Here is a 20,123-nt window from a genome sequence, read left to right as displayed (position 1 = left end):
GGGATGCCGCACCTCCCACACACATCCAAGTCAGCTCTGCTTTTTATACCACTTCTGGTCCTCCCAGACAGTTTCTTGACAGCGGCCAACAGCTTTCATTTGTCAGGCAACAACCCCAACAACATCTAGGACAGAATCAATTTTTGAAGTAGGGGACATAAAGGAATATATGCAGGGGGAAAAAAGGACATATACAGTAAAGCCACTTGCTCTCTAAACAGGATGCAGAGCAGTTGGCAGAGGGCTTCTAGCAAGGAAGAAGCCCTGGGCTGGATACCAAGTACCACATAAACCAGACACGAATGGCACACACCTGGAATCTCAGAAATAGGCAGAAGCAGCAACATCAAAAATTAAAAGTCACCTTCAACTACAAGAGACTGTCTCAAAACAAAACAAACAAACAATACACAAACAAACAAAAAACAGCCTCAGGAGGTAAAAAGAACTTGCCACAAATCTGATGACCTGAGTTCAATCCCAAGATCCATGAAGGAGAGATCTGACTCTTAGAATAGGCTGACCCCAAACCTCACATGAGCAGTGGCACTCCCACCCCACCAGCCAACAGCACAGCTAGGACATTGGGACTCTTGGCATCCACAGCATGCCTCTAGCTTCAACACCTAGCACAAACTAAAACCCCCAGTTTTATTCCCCATGGACCACAGACAACCCCAGCAGTCCACACCTGTGTGAGCCTGTGGCAATCCCATTGTTTGACTTCATGAGCCCCAATGAAGTTCATCCCATTTGATTTCACTGAAAAGACCAGAGTTGGCACAGGATACACCAAAGATCAAGTTCTCAGCACAATGGAGATTTATTTGCCCCAGAGAGACAAAGGGCAGAGAATAAGAGACAAGGACAGGAGATAGAGGATGAGGAAGAAGGGGAAGGGAACAAGGCAGAGAGGGAAGGGATTTTGTCCTGGAGGGACAAAGGACTGCCTCTGGATAGAGAGGAGACAGATGTGGCCCATGGGCAAATGGCAGATTATAAGGAGAAAAGAGGAAACCCTCTATTAGGATAAATTGGTTAATTTTGATTGGATATGTTAGTGAGGGCAGCCAAAAGGTGGTTTTTGCTTGCTGAACTCTAATACTTTGATAGCTGGACCTTGGTGGTCAGCCCAGGAGGAGGAAATGGCCAAATAAGGGCTAAACCTTGGTGGCTAGCTTTAGGAATGTTATCGTTATCTAACAGTTTTGCAAGGAAGAGGGAATGAGGGAGGACAAAACCTGCCAGCGCCATGTCTGCCATGCTCAACTCGGGCCAGCCACAGCTCTTCAATCACTTACACCTGCAAACTTTTAAATACGCACTGGATTTGTCCAAAAGGCAAGTCTGCTTTTCCTTAAGAAAAATCTCAGCCCAGCCATCTCCCAAACCCAGGTGCATGAGTCTTATCATCTGGCAAGGCAGGTAGGAACCAAGGTGAATTTGCTGCCCTCAGAGCTGGGGCAGGCAAGGAGACAGCAAGTGTATAATGACTACATGGCATCAACACCTCAGGGGGCTGGGACGGTGAGAACCAGACAGGATGAAGCCCGCACCCACCTGGAGCCCAAGTGGGCATGGCAAGGATCACTAGGGTCACAGGAAAGCACAGTAGGATGAGGCTGAATCCTACATCCAGGCAGAGGAGACAGGGCAACTTCCAAGGACACAGGTGTAGTGGGAAGGACCTGCAGGACAGGATGCAGAAGTCAGCTGAAGAGGGAAGACAGACAGCTGGAAACAATGTAAACAATAGTAGTTAAAGAACTTTTAACAAGAGCCAGGATGGAAAGGACAAAGGTCACTGGGTGAAGCCACTTAAGCAACAAGCTCAATGTGGGTTAGGAGAGCCATTCAAGGGTAGCAGGGAGGCTCCTCCGAGGGTGTCTCCATGGATGCTGCACAGTGCCATGTGCTGCGGGCACATCTGCTCACACTTCACTTGTAGACATACGGGCTCTCTAGACTGTACATACTGGGATCTGGTATTATCCTATCCCAACAACCTGGTTCAGGACAACTAAGGTACCCGGTTGTTAACTCACAGCTCACAGCAGATCAAGGCTGGGTCAGCCTGTTATTGCTGTTTCCCGACTGTATCACACTCAGAATTCTCAAATGGCCCACAGCTTGGATCTCTTTCTATACAACAGCAAGAGTTTTACAAACACAGCCCATTCTTAGACCAAATGAAAAGAAAACCACCAACTGTGGCACTGCAAAGGCCTCAGGAGGAACTAGACCCAGCAGCTAGGAGAATGTGTGATAAACAGCAAATTAGAAGGTTCCAGAAAAGAGCTGGGAACTGGCATACTCAATGGCCTGCCTACTCTCAGGACCTAGCTCTAGCACACAGACTAGCTAAGAAGCCTAAGTCAGAGTATATCCCTCTTCAAGACGCTGAACCAGAGGAGGAAGTGGCCACCTGTCTAAGGGCTACTGTGGTCACCACAATGGGCTCTGGACACACAGCAGGCAGGATGGGAAGAAAAAGAGAAACCACTCACGTGATGTAATGTCTCCTCCAGAACTACATTAGGTTCAGATAAAGTATGCAGCAAGACAAGTGCAGAAACCAGGCTGGGCCTCGGGTCTCATTTCTGTCTATCTTACCATGTCACTTGGAGCAGGGAGGGAAAGAAGGGCCCACTGTGCACTACAGAGACCTAAAGTCACTTTCCCAGCATAACTGACAGCAGGAAAGTGTCTGGCCCTGCTGATCTGTACCACATAATACTGGGAACTGTGAGGGATTCCCTGCAGAGGAAGGGCACAGATACCTCTCTACTGACAACAAAATAGATAGGAGGTTGATTCCAAGAGTTGGAAAAGGTGGCCGCCAAGTATCTGTAATCCCAGCGTTTGCAAGGTGGAGGCAGAAGGACCAGGAGGTCAAGGTCATCCTCAGTGGTATGAGTTGGAGGTTAACCGGGGCCACCATAGGTACTGGATTACAGACTTGCACAACTAAGTTCTCTTTTTAAACACAATAGAGCTGGAGAGCCGGCTTGGAGGGTAAGAGTACACACTGCTTCCAGAGGACCTGAACTTGTTTCTCAGCACCCTATCAGGTGGCTCACAGGCTATGATTGCAGCTCCGGGGGACTTTATGACCTTTTTGGTTTGGGGGGCAACTACACTCACATGCACACACCACCACAGCGCCATACGGGAATGCACATAACTAAAAAATAAAAACTGAAGCAAAGGCAGACAGATCACTGTGACTTCAAGTTCCAGATCAGTCTAGTGTACTAGTGAGTTCCAGGCCAGCCAAGGCTACATAGTGACACCCTTGACCATCCCTTTAAAGATAAGGTCTCACTTTGTAGCTCTAGTTAGCCTGGAACTCACTATATGGACCAGACTAGTCTTGAACTCACAGAGATCTGCCTGCCTCTGTCTCCTGAGTGCTGGGATTAAAGGCGTGAGCCACCACAGTCAGTAAAAAAATCAAATGCTTCGGTTACATATGGCCACTGACAGCAATGACTTAATGAAGTATGTGGGGTGAAAAATCATCTTGTTTTCCACAAAGATGCAGCAAGGGCAAGATTCTGTATCCAGAGCCGACTTCACCAATGGAGATGCTGTGCTGGGAGTTCACAGTTCAGTGTTCTGTGATCCCAGCATGTTCTCCAAGTTTGACTACCACAAGGGCTGGTCGCTGACATAAGCAAGCCAAGAAGACCCTTACCCAGCCTTCGGGTCATCATTCCATTCCCTGTTTTAACATGGATTCATGTTCAAAACAAGCCCCGAGTTTCTGAGCTCGTCTGAAGATTAGGGTGCTGTGTGGAGGGGAGTGCACAGCTACCTATTACTCTTCCCCAAGTTTTAGTCCGGCTCCATTGGGAAGGCTGTGCTCCAGGAGGATGGGGACATCCAAGTTGCCAGCCAGGTCAACCAAATCAACCCTGTGATCAGTGGGATGACAGACGCTGCCCAACACTCTCAGAACCCAAAGTTTGAAAAGCAAAATTCACCTCAATTTCCAACTCAGAGGCTGAGGAGCAACAAAGTGTGTTGAGACTCCTAGGAGACCACAAGCTATTTTAACCTCGGTCTGATCAGCTGCTTCTCAGTGTCACAGTCTGTGACAGGAAGACAGCTGTCTCCTCTTTGGTGTGATCTACAAGTGATAAAATCCTAATTAAAGCCATTTGAACCACAAGTCAGAACTGGCACATTTATTTGCAGGAATACTACTTAAACGGGGGTCTATAATCCTCACCCACACCCAGGCTCCCTTGGGAAGCAGAGTTTTTTTTAATGCATGTGCTCAGCTGAAGGGTTGACAAAGCCAGACCACAGAGGACTTGACGAGACTCTGACAACTGTCTACTGCGGGACCTTGGGTGAGTTCCTGAATCTAGAGACTCCCACTCCAAATGCTCAGTTCTTGCCCCCCCCCCCCGGCCTACGGTTCTTCCTCCTCTTCTATGCCTTCCACCCAACCTCTCAAGAATCTTCTAGTCTCTTGGCCAGGTAAAGCTGTGAGTTATACAGCCTGGGACAATGACCCCAGAAGAGGCCCAAGACCTGTAAGCTAACTGATGAGAAAAAGTGGAGCACACGCATCCATACTGTTTCAGAAGCTTCTGCCTCCAAGTCGCCCTTGCATGTAAGTGCCGCCCTCCTTCCAGGAAGCTGATGACTTCTGTGCCCGCCACATATTGGGCAGTGTACTGGATAAAGGTCAGCCTTCCCCCAACCTCCATCCCTGGCACAGTTTACAGTGGCACTCAACAGTAAATACAAGGACAGCTCCCACCCCCACTGCCAGTAAGCCTTGCAGGAGTGACCTCAGCATTCACTCACTTTCACTTCCTATGGAGAAAGGACCTGCCTATCACAGCTCTAGGACCCAGGACAGGAAAGCTTGGCCAGATATGAGGAATCCAGCCACTGCCCCATCCTAAGAACACTGAGGGCTGGTCGGGTGATTGAAAGGACAAGTGCACTCTGCTCCAATCCCTAATGTTTTCTCTCTAGACAGAAGAGCTCTCTGAGCCCTGGATCAAAACAGCCCTGGAGTGTAGATGTTACTCCCAAAGGGGCTTTGTCAACTGTTTTTCTTCTTGGAATTCTTGGAATTCTTTCAAGAGCACAAGCTGTTACTTCCCTCCAAAGCAAAACCAGAGAGGCTAGGGTACCTGGATCAAAGGCAAGGCTCTGATGGAGGAGGCGGAGAGTCCCACTTAACAGACACATCATGCTCTGACCAGGCTAGGCCCTCTCAGTTAGGAGGCAGTGGAGCTGGAGGTCTGGAGGCAGGATCCATGTGATTTGTGTGTGCTGGCCATGTGGGGAGGATTTGGATGTGTAGGTGTAGCCTAGGGGTAACTGTGAGGATATCTGCAGTAAACAGTATGAGTGGGGTGGTGGTGAGGGTTGCTGAGTAGAAGTACTTGTGTAGGGAGTAGGGGTACACAGTGTCGCTGGGGCTGAGGAAGTGTGAGGTACAAGATGGAGTGCATGCAGGGAGAGGGTATATACATGGGGTATACACTGCTGTATATTCTACACTCAAATTAAAAATGAGTTGGGAGCATGGGGGTGTCACCACTGTTCATTGTGCAGAAGTATTCTTCAAAAGTCCAAGATGCCACACGGAATGTCTTTGCTTGGAAATAAAAAATTAACCACATGAACTGCATTTCAGGTTTTGGAAGACAGGATCTCATGCAGCTGAGGCTGACTGAGGACTCCTGATCCTCCTGTCCCTAGCTGTGAGTGCTGGGATTACAGGCGTGCTCCAGCATCCATGTTATACAGCGCTAAGGAAAGGACATTAGGCAAGACATCAACAACAGCCTGATCCAGATCTCCGCAGAGACCAACAGAAAGCTAATGAATTTAAAACACACTGCCCAAGCTAGGCATGGTGGTATAGGACTGTAATCCCAGCATTTCAGTGGCTAAAGTAAACAGACTTCAAGTTCAAGGCCAGCCTTGGCTATATAGTGAAACACTGTCACAAACTTACAAACAAGCAGACAAAACCCAACTGCTAATTTAATATTGTACTGAGTCAATTTCAGCCACAATGGAAGGTCCTTCATACCCCTGTGAATGAGCTCTTGCAGATTTGCCTACAGAAAACCCCAAAACTTGAATCCCTACTTCATACCATACAAAAATATTTAATTCTGGATGGACTGGGAGTCCTTTAGTCCTAGCACTTGGGAGGCAGCAGTAGGTGGATCTCTGTGAATTTGAGGCCAGCCTGGTCTACAGAGTGAGTTCCGGGACAGCCAGGGCTACACAGAGAAACCCTGTCTTGAAAAACAAAAAGAAAAGGAAAGAAAATATCATCATGACCTAATTATAGATATATTTCCTTTAAAAGACCAAAAGAGGCATTAGGGGAAAAAAGTAATGAACTACTTTACAATTAGAACTTTTTCCATAAAAGAATACAATTAAGGGGCCAGGGTGACTATTGAGTGGTGAAGTGCTTGTCATATAAGCAAGAAGACCAGGATCCAACCCCAGCATTCACATAGACTGGACAGTCACACTTGTGATCCCAGTGCTGAGAAGGCAGGGACAGGCAGGTCACTGAGCTAACTGCACAGCCAGGTTAGTCTAATCAGAGAGCTACAGGTCCCATAAGAGATCCTGTTTCACAAAACAAGGTGGATGGCTCCCGAAGAACACCCAGGGCTGACCTCTGGCTGTGCACAAACACACACATGCAATTAAAACATGAAAACTTGGGGCCAGAGATCTAGCTCGGGTGGTAGAGCTTGCCAAGCACACAAAACAAGGCCATGAGTTTGAACCCTAGCACAGTGTAAACTGAGTCTGTTGGTCCACACCTGTAATCCTAGCACTCAGCAGGTGGAGGCAGGAGGATTATAAATCAAGGTCATCTTCAGCGACACAATGGACTCAGAGTAGGCAACCTGAACTGCAGGTGATTTTATCAAGAAGAAAGAAAAGAGAAGGAGGAAGAAGAGGAGGGGGAAGAGGAGGAGGAGGAAGAGGAGGAGGAGGAGGAGGAGGAGGAGGAGGAGGAAGAAGAAGCCGTTTTAGCCCAGTGTGGTTGTATAGGCTTGATTCTGGCATTTGGGAGGCAGGCAGGGAGATCTTTAGTGAGTTTAAAGCCAGGCTGGTCTATATATTGAGTGCTGGGGCTACATAGTAAGACCCTGACTCGAAGAAAAAAAACTAAATAAAAATTTTAAAACCACATATGAACACAAAACAAAGAACTCAAAGAATTCCTAGAAATCAGGGCCCAGAGAAATGGCTCAGTGATTAAGAGCTCTTGCTGCTCTTCCAGAGGACCCAAGTTTGGTTCCCAGCACCCACCACAGCTCATAACGGCCTGTGACTCTGGAGACCCAACATCTGTAACCTCTGGAGGCACCTGCACTCACATGCCCACACCTACACACATAACTACACATAATTAAAAAATAATAAAACTCAACCTTAAAAAGAGTTCCTAGAAATCAGCTGGAAATGGTGCCCAGGGGAGAGTGCTTAGCTGCCCAGCATGCCAGGGTGCCAGGGGAGAGGGCTTAGCTGCCCAGCATGCCAGGGTGCCAGGGGAGAGTGCTTAGCTGCCCAGCATGCCAGGGTGCCAGGGGAGAGGGCTTAGCTGCCCAGCATGCCAGGGTGCCAGGGGAGAGGGCTTAGCTGCCCAGCATGCCAGGGTGCCAGGGGAGAGGGCTTAGCTGCCCAGCATGCCAGGGTGCCAGGGGAGAGGGCTTAGCTGCCCAGCATGCCAGGGTGCCAGGGGAGAAGGCTTGGCTGCCCAGCATGTCTGGGATGCCAGGGGAGAGTGCTTAGCTGCCCAGCATGTCTGGGATGCCAGGGGGCCTGGGTCCAGGAACACCCTGCCCCTCATTTCTATAACCAATAGGAAAAAGTGTCAGGTAACCCAATAAAAAAAGGGGAGGGGCAAGGCAAGTAGTAGCCAACACCTATGTGCAGGGTTGAAAGCCAGCAAGCGCTACACAGCAAGTGCTAGGCCAGTCCACACAGCAGACCTGTCTGGAGGAGGAGGCTGGGGGAAAGACTCTCCAGGCCCCTCATGTACATATGTAAAGATACTTGATCCTTTAATCACAAAGGGAGCCCACTTTACTCCCTCCCTTACAGCTATCATGAAAGTGTTAGAGGGAAGTCTCACACTGCTGATGAAGAGTCTGGCAGATCTACCCTATATTCTGTGACCTGTAATTACATCCCTTGGTATATAACTAACACATATGTGTGCATATGCTTGCCGATACACTACCGTACTAGACTGGGAGTGAAGTGGGTGTGGCAGTGCACATCTACAATCCCATCATGTGGGAAGACAAGGCAGAGAAATCTGGAGTGTGAGGCCAGCCTGGCCTATATAGCTATATACAAACACCAAAAAAGTGGGAATGCAGGCATATTCCAAAGCAGCCGGGAACTGACTACACATGCACAGTGGCCCACACAGGAGGATCAGCTTGACTTTGACACCAGCCGGGGCTGTATGGTAAGTTCAAGGTCAGTCTGAATTACAAACAAAACCCGTCTCACTGCCCACGCCCCTAAATGAATAAGTGAACTAAACTCCCAATAGCTCGCACATAATGATGAATGAAAAGCCAGCTATAAAAGGACATATGAGGCTACTACCATCCTAACACTAGGTGAGCCCAGAGCCAGGCTACAAGGGCATTACCTCAGTAGGGTCCTACCTCACCTGAGGACCAGTGGCTCTCACAAGCTGGAGCTAGAAAGGCCTTCATATAGTGGAATGGACACTCACTTCTTAGTGGGGCTCTGACCTCTCTGCTACACGGAACCTCGATGGCCTGGACACGCCTTTCTCCACACACTCTGAAAAAACTCAGGACCAAGCTCCCCTACCACCATGCCCTGCTAAAATGCATTCCCAGACCTCACCTGACTCTGTAGAACCCACATACCCTCCCAATCTGGTCCTCTTGCCTCTCTCTCCACACTTGATTTTTATGTAGAGCTTCAGACTGCATTCCAGACATTGTTAGCACTAGACAAGTACTCTACCAACTGAGCTATACCGCCAGGTTCTCAGGGTCGTTTCTGTCCCCCAGACAAGCTAAGGAAGTTCTCGCTCGTCATGAGATGCTCCTCTCTTGGCCCACACCCACCCCTGCCTCTGAGACACAGGGGTCATTGAAGCCTGGAAGCAGCATTCAGTCTCCCCCATAGTATGGCCAGTTGCCCTAAGTCTCTGATATTACCACCTTCCCGGCTAACAGTCTGTCCAAGCCTCCCACAGAATCCCTTGAGGCAGGGAGGCCGTTTACAATGCAAGCCCCAGGCCAAGCACAGCTGTGCGGATGGGCAGCTGTGCGGATGGGCAGCCACGTTACAGAAGAAGCTATCTTACTTCCGATGACAGAGTGTCAGGGAGCTATCACAGAGACCCAGAAAAATGTAGTACTGAGGCCACCTGGGGAACAAGCATGCAGGTGCCCGGGGTGTGCACCAGGCCAGAGCAGGAAACTGCAAGAAGGGCCAGGACGAGCTGCAAACTGTCTTCCCGGCTGGTCCTGACACACAGGTAGGTCTGACTTGTGACTCATCGGTACTTTGCTTTCACCCATGTACATGACTCCATCCAGACTGTCAATGCTGGTTCATCAACAGGTGCTGATGGAGCCCCGGGACACCCACAGGGTTCTCCTTGATCTCGGGTCTGAGAACCTCACAGACAAGGACAAACTTAGCAAGAATGGAGATGAGTGAGATACCACCATGCTGAGATTTCCTTTCTCTTCCTCCTCCTTTAAAAACTTTTATTTTGGGGGGCTGGAGAGATGGCCCAGTGGTTAAGAGCATTGACTGCTCTTCCAGAGGTCCAGAGGTCAAGTCCCAGCAACCACATGACGGCTTACAACCATCTATAATAAGATCTAGTGCCCTCTTCTAGCATGCAGGCAGAACACTGTATGCATAATAAATTTTAAAAAATGTATTTTTAAATTGTATGTGTGCATGCACACATGTGTATACAATGCCTGTGGAGACAGAAGTAAGTACCAGATGCCCTGGAACTAGAGTTACAGGAAGTTGTGAGCTACCAATGTGAGTGCTAGGAATGAAACTCTGGCTTTCTGCAAGAGCAATTCATGTTCTTAACCATGGAGCCATGTCTCCAGTCCTTTCCTTTCTTCTTAATTAACATGTTGCTCTCAAAATGAACACCACCTTCAAGGAACCAGGTCTAGGATGAGTAAAGCCAAACTATGGAGAATGACCTCTTTGCTTCCATCATAGCAAGGCCAGCTCCACCAACTAGCACCTAGCAAAGAGGGCGAGAGGGCTACCTGGGCTTCTCCCCTTTCAAGAGGACAGGAAGAACAGATACACATCGTGTTTACGAGAGGCCCTGTGCCACACACTTGTAGCCTCCAAGATCTCTATGGCCCAGCTAGAAGTCACATCTCAGTTGCACAGACAAGGGAGTTGGGCAGAGCTTTATACAGACTGGCTCAAGGTCTCAGAGCTTTGGTGAACAGAGCTGAGGTTTAAGCCACATCTGCCTGGCACTGATATCCATGCTATCTCCACGACACCACCGGGCCGCCCGATGACAATCTCACAAGCGCAGGAGGTTCCTTCATAGGGACTGCAGATCCCTAAGCACTGGAGAGGAGAGTGAAGACGAATGTTAAACCAGGTCCTAAGGTACAACACAGGGACAGCAACACTCAAAGCATTCCTGTGGCAGGTTTCCTAATCCCTTACCAGAATTTCTTGGTCTGGTAAGTAACTCTGGGACTGAATACAAGGTGAGATCGTGCCTTAAATGGCTATGCAGGCTGACACCTTGCTGGGGCACAGGCAGGACACACAGGGAGCTGACCTTGCTCCCTCCTCTCTTGACTGCCCTCCCTCCATCCAACACTTGTGGCTCTTCGCCCTGCCCTTCCCCCATCCCTCCTACCACACTGACCAGGGCCCGCTCGCTCGCTACTCCCAGGTCAGAAGGCACTTTAGACCCTGGCCCTGTTCACTCTCTGTGCTGTGAGTCCTCTAAGTGTGCAGACCACAGCCACAGTGCTCCTCTCTCAGATGTACATACATACAGGAGGCCTGAGATGTCATCTGCTGGAGGTACCAGCCCTGAAGATATCTGGGCACTTTAATTCTTCTGCCCAACCCTTGGCTCCCAGTGCTGGCCTGGGGGACCTTCTGGGCTTCTACCCTCTCTCTTTCCCTCACATCTTAGTAAATGGGATTCAGGTGGAAATTGAGGTAAAGCCTTGGGGATGTTCTGTTTGATAAGAAGCCCAGGAATCACAGGGAGCTATTTAAATGTAATTAACTAAAACTGAACTTCACACTAGCCACATATCAAGGGCTAAAATGAAATCCACATGGGGCTTGTGGCTATGGGTCCAGAGAGTGGGGACTACAGACAGCCATCACTATATACATCAAGTTCTACTGCTCAGCCCCACTCTGCCCCACTGCTGCTAGTCTAGGGGCTGCTGATGAGCCTAGAAGCTGTCAGCCAGTCTTTGGTTCCAAGGTCACATCCAACCCTTAAAGACTGAACAACACCACTGGTCTCTCTCCATGCCATGGAAGCAAGAGGCAGCCAATTCAGGCCCAATGCTCCAGAAAGCCAACAGTCATGGGGTGTTTGTGTCAAGTTAATCACTTTTACAGTGACTACATTTGGGCATCAAGGAAGAAAGGGGTCAAGAGGACAAAGTGGCCTCACACTGCCCTGCTGGACAGCACTGAACAGCAGCCACAGAGATTATCCACAGAGCCTTCCCTGAAGGGGCTCACCTATCCATTTAGCTTGGAACTTCTGGAAAAATGCAAAAACAAACAAACAAACAAACAAAACCAACTATGCTAGAGAAAAGTGCCCAAGCTGGCTGCACTGCCCGCTGGAAATCCTGGCTCCAGCAGGATGAGGTCACCAAATCACCCAGCACTTTCAAGAGCAAACTGTCCCTGAATGTTGCCACCTCTGAACTGCTCTCCTGGAAAGCTCTCCTTTCAGGGCCCCATGGCTTCTCTCTTCTTCATTAGCTGCCTCAGAGCCAACTTGACATTGTGCTTGGACTTTCCGACTGCCCACCGGGCTGGCTGGCCACAAGACACTGCTTTAGGCAGCACTGTGACCTCTGCAGCAGCCACCTCCCCACAGGACTTGCAGGTACTAGAATCTAGAACATCATATCCCTCCAGGACCCTGAGGTAATCCAGCCTGAGCTTCTGGTGCCATGCCCCTCACAAACCTGTCACAGCAGGTTGGCTCACCAGGAAGTGCTTTGTAAATTTACAGGAAGCTGTGTGTCTCCCACACAGAGCTGTGTGCCTTGCAATACACAAAAAGAATGTGACTCCAAATCTTGTCTGTCTTCACTTCCCACAATCTCAGGACTCTTCAAACTCAATATCATTAGATTATGAGCTTATAGTTGGGGCGGGGGACAAAATGACGGGAGAAACCAACCCACCCAGGAAGAACTCACTGAAGGACCTGCCACAGACTGCAGGGAGCCATCAAGGGATAGGTGCTAAAGGTCAAAGGGCTCCTCACTGGCAGGTGCAGGCAAAGACAATGCTTAGTCCTGTAGTCTACAGCTATATCAAAGGGCTAAAACAAAAACTGCAGAGGGCGTCCTCCCTAAGGGAGGGCCTCCTGGGGTCTTATCTGCAGACAGCAGACAGTCCACACTTCCTCCCAACCCCACGTTGTTCAAGAGGCCACTGTGGGCTGGAAAACTAACTCAAAGTAATTTAGACACGTGTCCTTCTGCCATAGGAGAAGCTGGGAATAATAAACTGATGTTATTTAAGAACTGCTAAACTTGGCTAGGGGATACTACGTTACACAAAGTAGAATTCAACCAAAAGAACACTGCCTCCAATACAATTCAACACTAAGTAGTACACTAAACAAGCTTGTTAGAAACATGACAGAGATCCAGGGATGGCAGCCAATGTGGAATGTATAAGCCTAAGGCCTATATAAATAAAATTTTTGTAGGAGACTGGCTCCCCATTGTGTGTTAGCCAGAACCAGCTGAGTGCTATTATTAAATAAAGAGTTTTTCCTTTATTAATCTCTAAGTGGTCAGAGTGATTTCTCACTAGAAGGGATAGTTACACACTCAAACACACATAAAGCAAGGCAGAAAAAAATGTCACTTAAGAACTTCAGAGAAGGGCTGGAGAGATGGCTCAGCTGTTAAAGACTAGGTTCACAACCAAAAATATAAGAACTTCAGAGAAGTCAGGCCGTGGTGGCACAAGCCTTTAATCCCAGCACTCGGGAAGCAGAGGCAGGAGGATCTCTGTGAGTTTGAGGCCAACCTGGTCTACAGAGTGAGTTCCAGGACAGGCTCCAAAGCTGCATAGAAACCCTGTCTCAAAAAACCAAAAACAACAATAACAACAAAAACCTCAGAGAAGGAGCCAGAGGGTTGTGTGAGCAGAAGTACTTCCTGCCAAACCCGACAGTCTACAGAGCAAGCTCCAGAACAGCAAGGGCTACACAGAAACCCTGTCTCAAAAAACCAAAACAAAAACAAACAAAAACAAAAAACAAAAACAAAAACAAAACAGAATTAGCATGAAGTGCAGCAATTGCAGGTTCGGTATCCATCCAAAAGAACTAAAACCATGCTCAAGCAATGGTCAAAAGGTGTCCATCACTGGATTAATGGGCAATAAAATGAGAGCATTGGAGTCAGTAGGGGTGAAGCTCGGTGGTAGAGTGCAAGCTTAGCATGGGTTCAATCCTCAGTAATGAAAATCCACAAAATATATGGCATATCCATATGGTGTACTATTACGTAGCCTTAAAAGGAAACAAAATCCTAATACTTGGCAGAATATTAATGAACACTGAAAAATCTGTGCCAGTTAGGCTTGCAATATGGCCTAGAGAGTAAAGCTCTTGCTATGCAAGCCTGATGACCCGTGTTTGACGGCTGGATCCCACACAAGAAGAGAACTGACTCTGCAAAGTTGCTCTCTGGCCTTTCTGCACACTGAATCCAGACTTCATCACTTTGGTTAGGCGGGCTGGCCAGTTAGCACCAAGGATCCTTTGGACTCCTGCCTCCCTGGTGTTGAGGTAACAGATGTGAATCATCTGGCTTTTATATGGCTGCATGGGCACTAGGGATCTCAGAACTCATGCCTGCATGGCAGGCACTTCACAGATTATGCTATAGTCTTAGCCCCATGCCCCTTTAACTCTTGTGGTTCTGGGATGCACTCAAGGCTTTGTGCATGCTAACCAAGAGCTCTCTGAGCTGATCTGTTATTCGTCTACGTACTAGGTGTAAATTATTCTTTTTTTTTTTTTTTGCTTCTTTATGAGTCAGTTTAGAAGTTTGTTTTTCTATGAATTTGTACATGTCATCTAAATTGTTCAGTTTGCTGACACACTGGTTGCTATTTAATTGGGTTAAATTTTCACAGTTCTGACTTCAGAAAGTTTTTAACTTAGAAAGTTTGCATATGGGAACTGTATAGCTTCTGCATTAGAATCAGGAGCTCACTATTGGAGTTTCCTCTCATTCTCTTTAAGGAGGGCTGGAGAGAGAGGCCAGCAGTTAAGGGCACTGGCTGCTCTTGCAGACAACCTAGGTTCACTTCCCAGCGTCCATATGGCTCCTCACAACTGTCTGTGATTCCAGTTCCAGGGGATCCAATATCCTCTTCTGGCCTCCACAGGCACTGCCTGCATGTGATACACATTTATACATGCAAGCAAATGCTCATACATAAAATTTAAAAAAAAATAATAAAGTGGAAGTGGCTGTAAAGCTTCCATCTTGACTTCTCAGGAGTTTTTGACTTCTCCTGGTCTGCTTCCCTGTCCACAGGCTCTTTTGGAGGAGGTGAAGGATGTGGGTTGTCCAAGACAGGGTGTCTATATCCTTGGCTGGCCTAGAACTCACAGAGATCTGCCTTCCTCTGCCCACTAAGTGCCGAAATTAAAAGGTGTGTTACAACAGGTCTGACCCTTTCTACAGGCTCTTAATTTTGTCCCCAGTCCTTTTCCTGATTAGAAATAGGAAGTTTTAGAGTTTTTCCCCTTGGTTTTTCAGTTTGTGTGACAGAACGCTTGATTTGATTCCAAATGGGTCACTGGAGCTGGCAATCTGTTCCTTTAGCAGGAATATATACTGAGTATACCATGTGTAGGCTTCGGGCACTGGAAGTGGGGAAAGCAGTCTGTCTCAGTTACCTTCTGTTTGTCTGGGGACACAAATACGAAGTGCACTGTGTCTAGTGTTAGATGGAGACAGCCCTGTAGAGGAAAAGGAGGGAAAGGGAGAAGGGAGTTCCTGGAGTCTCTGGTTTTGTTTGTGGCTCTAATGGTTTCGTGTATCACTAACTACAACAGCACTTTCAGAGTTAACTGGGTGAATGTGTCACCAGCCCAGATTATCTTATCTAGTCTTGATGACAACCAGATAAGTCAGTGGGAGGAAGGTTTTCTGTTAATTTATGGGTGGAAGCTCAAGCCGGTAGAGGTTAGGTCAGGTGTCTAATATCACGTGACTAAGACCACATGAGCACTGGAGGAAGGAGAGACCCTGAGAACAGAAGTGGCTCTTTTTTGTTTGTTTGGTTTTTCAAGACAAGGGTTTCTCTGTGTAGCCCTGGCTATCCTAGAACTCACTTTGTAGACCGGGCTGGCCTGTAACTCACAGATCCTCCTGCCTCTGCTGGGATTAAAGGTGTGTGCCACCACTCCCGGTGATGATGACTCTTTTACACACTGAATTCTTACCTTTGTTTTTTGTGGTACTGATGGTCAGTTAGGCACATGCTGCACCACCGAGCTGTGTATTCCCAGTCCTCTCATTCTGAGATATGGTCTTGTTAAACTGGCTTTGAACTCATTCTGTAACCCAGGCAATCCTTTTGAATTCATAATCCCACCTCAGCCTCCTGAGCAGCTTGGATTACAAGCCTGTGCCACCGAGCGCTGCTCCTCCCCCTCCTCCTCCTCCTTGCTGAGGTGAGATTCACGAGAGTGGGTTTACAAACTCCTTACTGTATAATCTCTTTTCTTTCTTTTTTTTTTTTCTTTTTTTTTTTTTTTATGGTGCTGGGGTGATCGCAGATCTTATGCTTTCTAACCATATAGTCTACTACTGAGCTACACAACCCTAGCCACTGTGTGCTTTCTGATACGTTCTAGGTGTTGTGAATCATCTGATCTTTAACAAAAACTGGGTTGGGGAGATGGTTTGGTGGGCAAAAACATCTGAGGACCTGAGTTCAAATTCCCAGAACCTACCTGTTATCCTAGTGCTTCTACAGTGAGGTGAAAACTAGAGGAGCCGTAGAAGTTCACACACACGCGCAGACACACACACACACACACACACAAAAAATAGATAGATGCATCTTCAAAACCATGAGCTTCTGCTGACCCCTCCTCTGCCTGTGGCTCACTCTAGAAGTCCTGGGTTATAGGCATGGGCTTCCACATCTGGCTTTTTTACTTGGTTCTAAGGATCAATCTCAGATTATCAAGTTTGCACAACACATGTTTTATGCACTGACCCAGCTCTCCTAGACTTCAAAAAACTTTGCAGTGGTGTGAAATGATGCACATTTGCATCACTTGAAATTGTATTTCAGATTTGGATTTAGATCTTTCCAGATTTGCTGTGTGTGATATGACCTCCCCTCATAGTGCTGGGCATTGCAAGACACAGCTTGCTCTGGCCTGCCTTCCACTGCAGTGAATTTGTGTTTTTTGTAGCTACACCACACTGCTGCCACTAATGCCAGCTAAACTGTGGCTCACCGCTCTCCAGCCAAAGGGAAAAGGTAGGTTAAGAAGGCTTGTACATAGCAAGACCACTTAAAGGTCCACTGGCACTGTAGAAAATAACTGGATACAAAAGCCACAGAGTGTGCCTGCTCCTGGAGGGGTGTAGGCTGGTACTGTGGCACTCAGTGAAATGAGATGCTCTCAGGAATTCAGTGAGCTGATCTGCAAACTCCCAGCATCTGGAGTAAGAAATGACTTCAGGACCTCAAAACCAATTTGTACTTCCAGAGTGTAAATGATGCTTTGCAGATAAAACAGAGGCAAACAAGGCTTGTCTAGCTGAAGCTCTCTTTGAAGAACCTAGCCTGTGCTATCTGTGCCAAACCTCTAACCATTATTTCAAAAGATATTCAGCTACCATACAGGTGGAGAACAAGCTTAAGAATCCACAGTAGAAGCCAGGTGGTGAGGTGTACACCTTTAATCCCAGTGCTCAGGAGGCAGAGGCAGGCAGACAGGCAGATCTCTGAGTTTGACGCCAGCCTGGTCTACAGAGTGAGTTCCAGGACAGTCAGGGCTACAAAGAGAGGCCCTGTCTTGAAAACAAACAACAACAACAACTACTAAAAGAATCCACAGTAGAGGGCTGAAGAGATGGTTCAGCAGTTAGGAGCACCTATTGCTCGTGTGGAGGACCTGGGTTCAGTTTCTAGCACCTACAAGGAAGGTAACAGTCATCTATAACTCAAGTTCCAGGGCTCAGGTACCCTCTTCTGACCTGAGGGCACCAGACATACGTGGTGTACACACCTACATGCAGGCAAAACACTCACATCCATAAAATAAAATAAAATAAAATAAAATAAAAATAAACACATGTTGGGAAAGGGAAAGAAAAAGGAGGTTTATAGCTTTGTCACGGCTTCTCCTTCCCTGCTTCATTGCTGTCTTTCTTTCTGTCACTTTCGTATGTGTGTGGTAGGCTATATAAAACACAAAACTTGCTGCTTAACTCGTTTTCAGTTGAACTAAGTTTATGCAGTGTTGCATAATCATCACTACTGTTTCCAAAGCTTTTACTAACTTCAGCAGAAACACTACACCTATTAGGCAATAATTCACCATTTCCTTCACTCCAGCTCCAATTTACTTTCTATGAGGTTTGAATTTCCCTGCTCTAGATACTTCTTTAGATAGCAGATATCCTGTTGTGTTTAGGTTATTTTGCTTAGCATAGGTTATCTGAGCATGAATTCAGTGAGAGAAACTCTATCTCACACCAGATGCCAACCTTCGGTCTCCAAAAGCATAACACACACACACACACACACACACACACACACACACACACACACACACACGTACACAAATACACACTACAAATGCATGTACACATACAAAAGATGGAATGAAATCAAGAAAGACACCTAATATTGGCATGTGTCCAGACACCTGCACACACAAATTCACATTAACAGTACATGCTCCTCCTGGCCAAAGAAAAGATCAAATCCTCAAAACAACCCAGACCACTTCAGTGGTCAAGTCTAGCACAAATTCAAAAGGTCCCCAGCACTACGTAAAACCCAGTTTGTTGGCTCAGGGTTATAATCCTGGCACTGATGTTAGAGGCAGAGGGATTAGAAGTTCAAGGCCATCCTCTACTGCTTGGTGAGTGTGAAATCAATCTCAGACTACATGAAATCCTATCTCAAAAGCAACGACAACCACAAAACAAAACCAAAACAGCCTAACAAAACAACATCCATAGCTGAAGAAATTGAAAACAACTTAGTTGAATGGAAAGGCATCCCATATTCACAGACTAGTAAAATTTAACATAAATAACATGACGACATTATCCCAAATGATTTAGATTCAAGACAATCCCTACAAAATCTCAACAATGCTTTTTACAAAATAGGAGAACTCATTCCAAAATTCAGATGGAATCTTTTTATTCTTTTGAGAAAGGGTTTCTTATTTCAATGTGCATCCAAGGCTGCTCTTAAACTTGCAGCAGTCCTGCTGCCTAAGGCTCTCAACTGATGGGATAATAACCATGCATCACCCTCCCTAGCTTCATATGGAATCTTAAGGGAACCTCAATGGCCAAAACAACTTTGGAAAGAAACTAAGTTACACCACTTAAATTAATTTCAAAACTTATTGCAGACTCGGTGTGGTGGCGCACCCCTTTAATCCTGGCACTTGGGAAGCAGAGGCTGGACAATCTCTGAGTTTGAGAACATCTTAGTCTACAGAGTGAGTACCAGGACAGCCAGGGCTACACAGAGAAACCCTGTCTTACTGCAAGGCTACACAATTCAAAATAATGTAAAGCTGGACAAGGTACCACCTGCCTGCAATGCCAGCTCCTCAGGCGAAAATAAAGTAGAAGAATCCGAAATTCAAGGTTAGTCTGGACAACACAGCAAAATCCATCTCAAACAAACAGACAAAAAACTATTTATCTCTCTGTATCTCATTGCTGGGGCTAGAGAGATGGCTCAGTGATTAAGACAGCTTGCTACAAACCCATGAGGACCTGAGTATTGATCTAAGCACCCCTATAACAGGCTGAGCATAGGCTTGCACTTGCCGGTAACCCTAGCACTGTGGAAGCGCAGGGACTGGAGGATCTCTAGGCTTGTTGGCTGTCAGCCTACCCCAAAACACCCCACGAGCTTCGGGTTAGAGAAGAGACCTTGCCTCAAGAGTAAGGCAGAGTGACAGATGAGGATTACAGTCAAGCCTGCGCTTCCCTGGATCAGGTGCTGGAGGACAATCTGAGGATGGCTCTCACGGGCTGCCAACAGAAGCAGAAGCCCATTTGCTCAGCTTTCACCCTCAACGGCTTCCCCTTTCGCTTTCTCTCGGTGTAGATATAGCTCACCGTTATTCCGAAAGGAAAACAAAGGCCGACCGAGACTGACCAATCTGTTTTTGTTTTTGAATTAAATCGGAAGTGGAGTCTCTGACTTCCCCCACCTCTGTCAGATCTGTTTTACTTTGTTGAGTAACGGACACCTTTTTTGCCTGTATAATAACAACAGAGCCAACAACTTCCAGCCTGTTGGGTCCCTTCATTACTGATTTTTCCCTCTTAGACTTCAAAATGACCCACGGACAGTGGGCGCGTTTATTCCTCCACGGGAGAAGGGAAAGAAGGCACAGCGTCGGGTGACCCCGCGAATGCCTGCCCTCGGGGAGCGGGTTCCAGAGTTCTCCCTCTTCGTTACTTTGAAAAGACCAACAAGGGGAGATGAAAGCAGGCCACCTCGGCTAGCGAGAGGGAGGAGGTGCTTCAGAGCCTGGTAACTAAGGAGACGGCACGTCAAGCTGGGGAAGGAACGGGAGCCGTGGA

At 47.4% G+C, this 20,123-nt stretch overlaps 1 protein-coding gene across 1 annotated transcript in view; it reads right to left on the bottom strand.

Annotated features, from left to right (window-relative positions):
- The window catches only part of Ccdc12 (coiled-coil domain containing 12), a 53,008-nt gene that overhangs the window by 32,346 nt on the left and 539 nt on the right, over positions 1-20,123 (bottom strand). The window lies entirely within an intron of this gene.

Source organism: Cricetulus griseus, chromosome 4 (genome assembly GCF_003668045.3).
Source record: "Cricetulus griseus strain 17A/GY chromosome 4, alternate assembly CriGri-PICRH-1.0, whole genome shotgun sequence".
NCBI classification, from domain to species: Eukaryota; Metazoa; Chordata; class Mammalia; order Rodentia; family Cricetidae; genus Cricetulus; species Cricetulus griseus.
The sequence above is the reverse complement of the archived record's forward strand: the minus strand, read 5'-3'. Positions and strand labels throughout refer to the sequence as shown.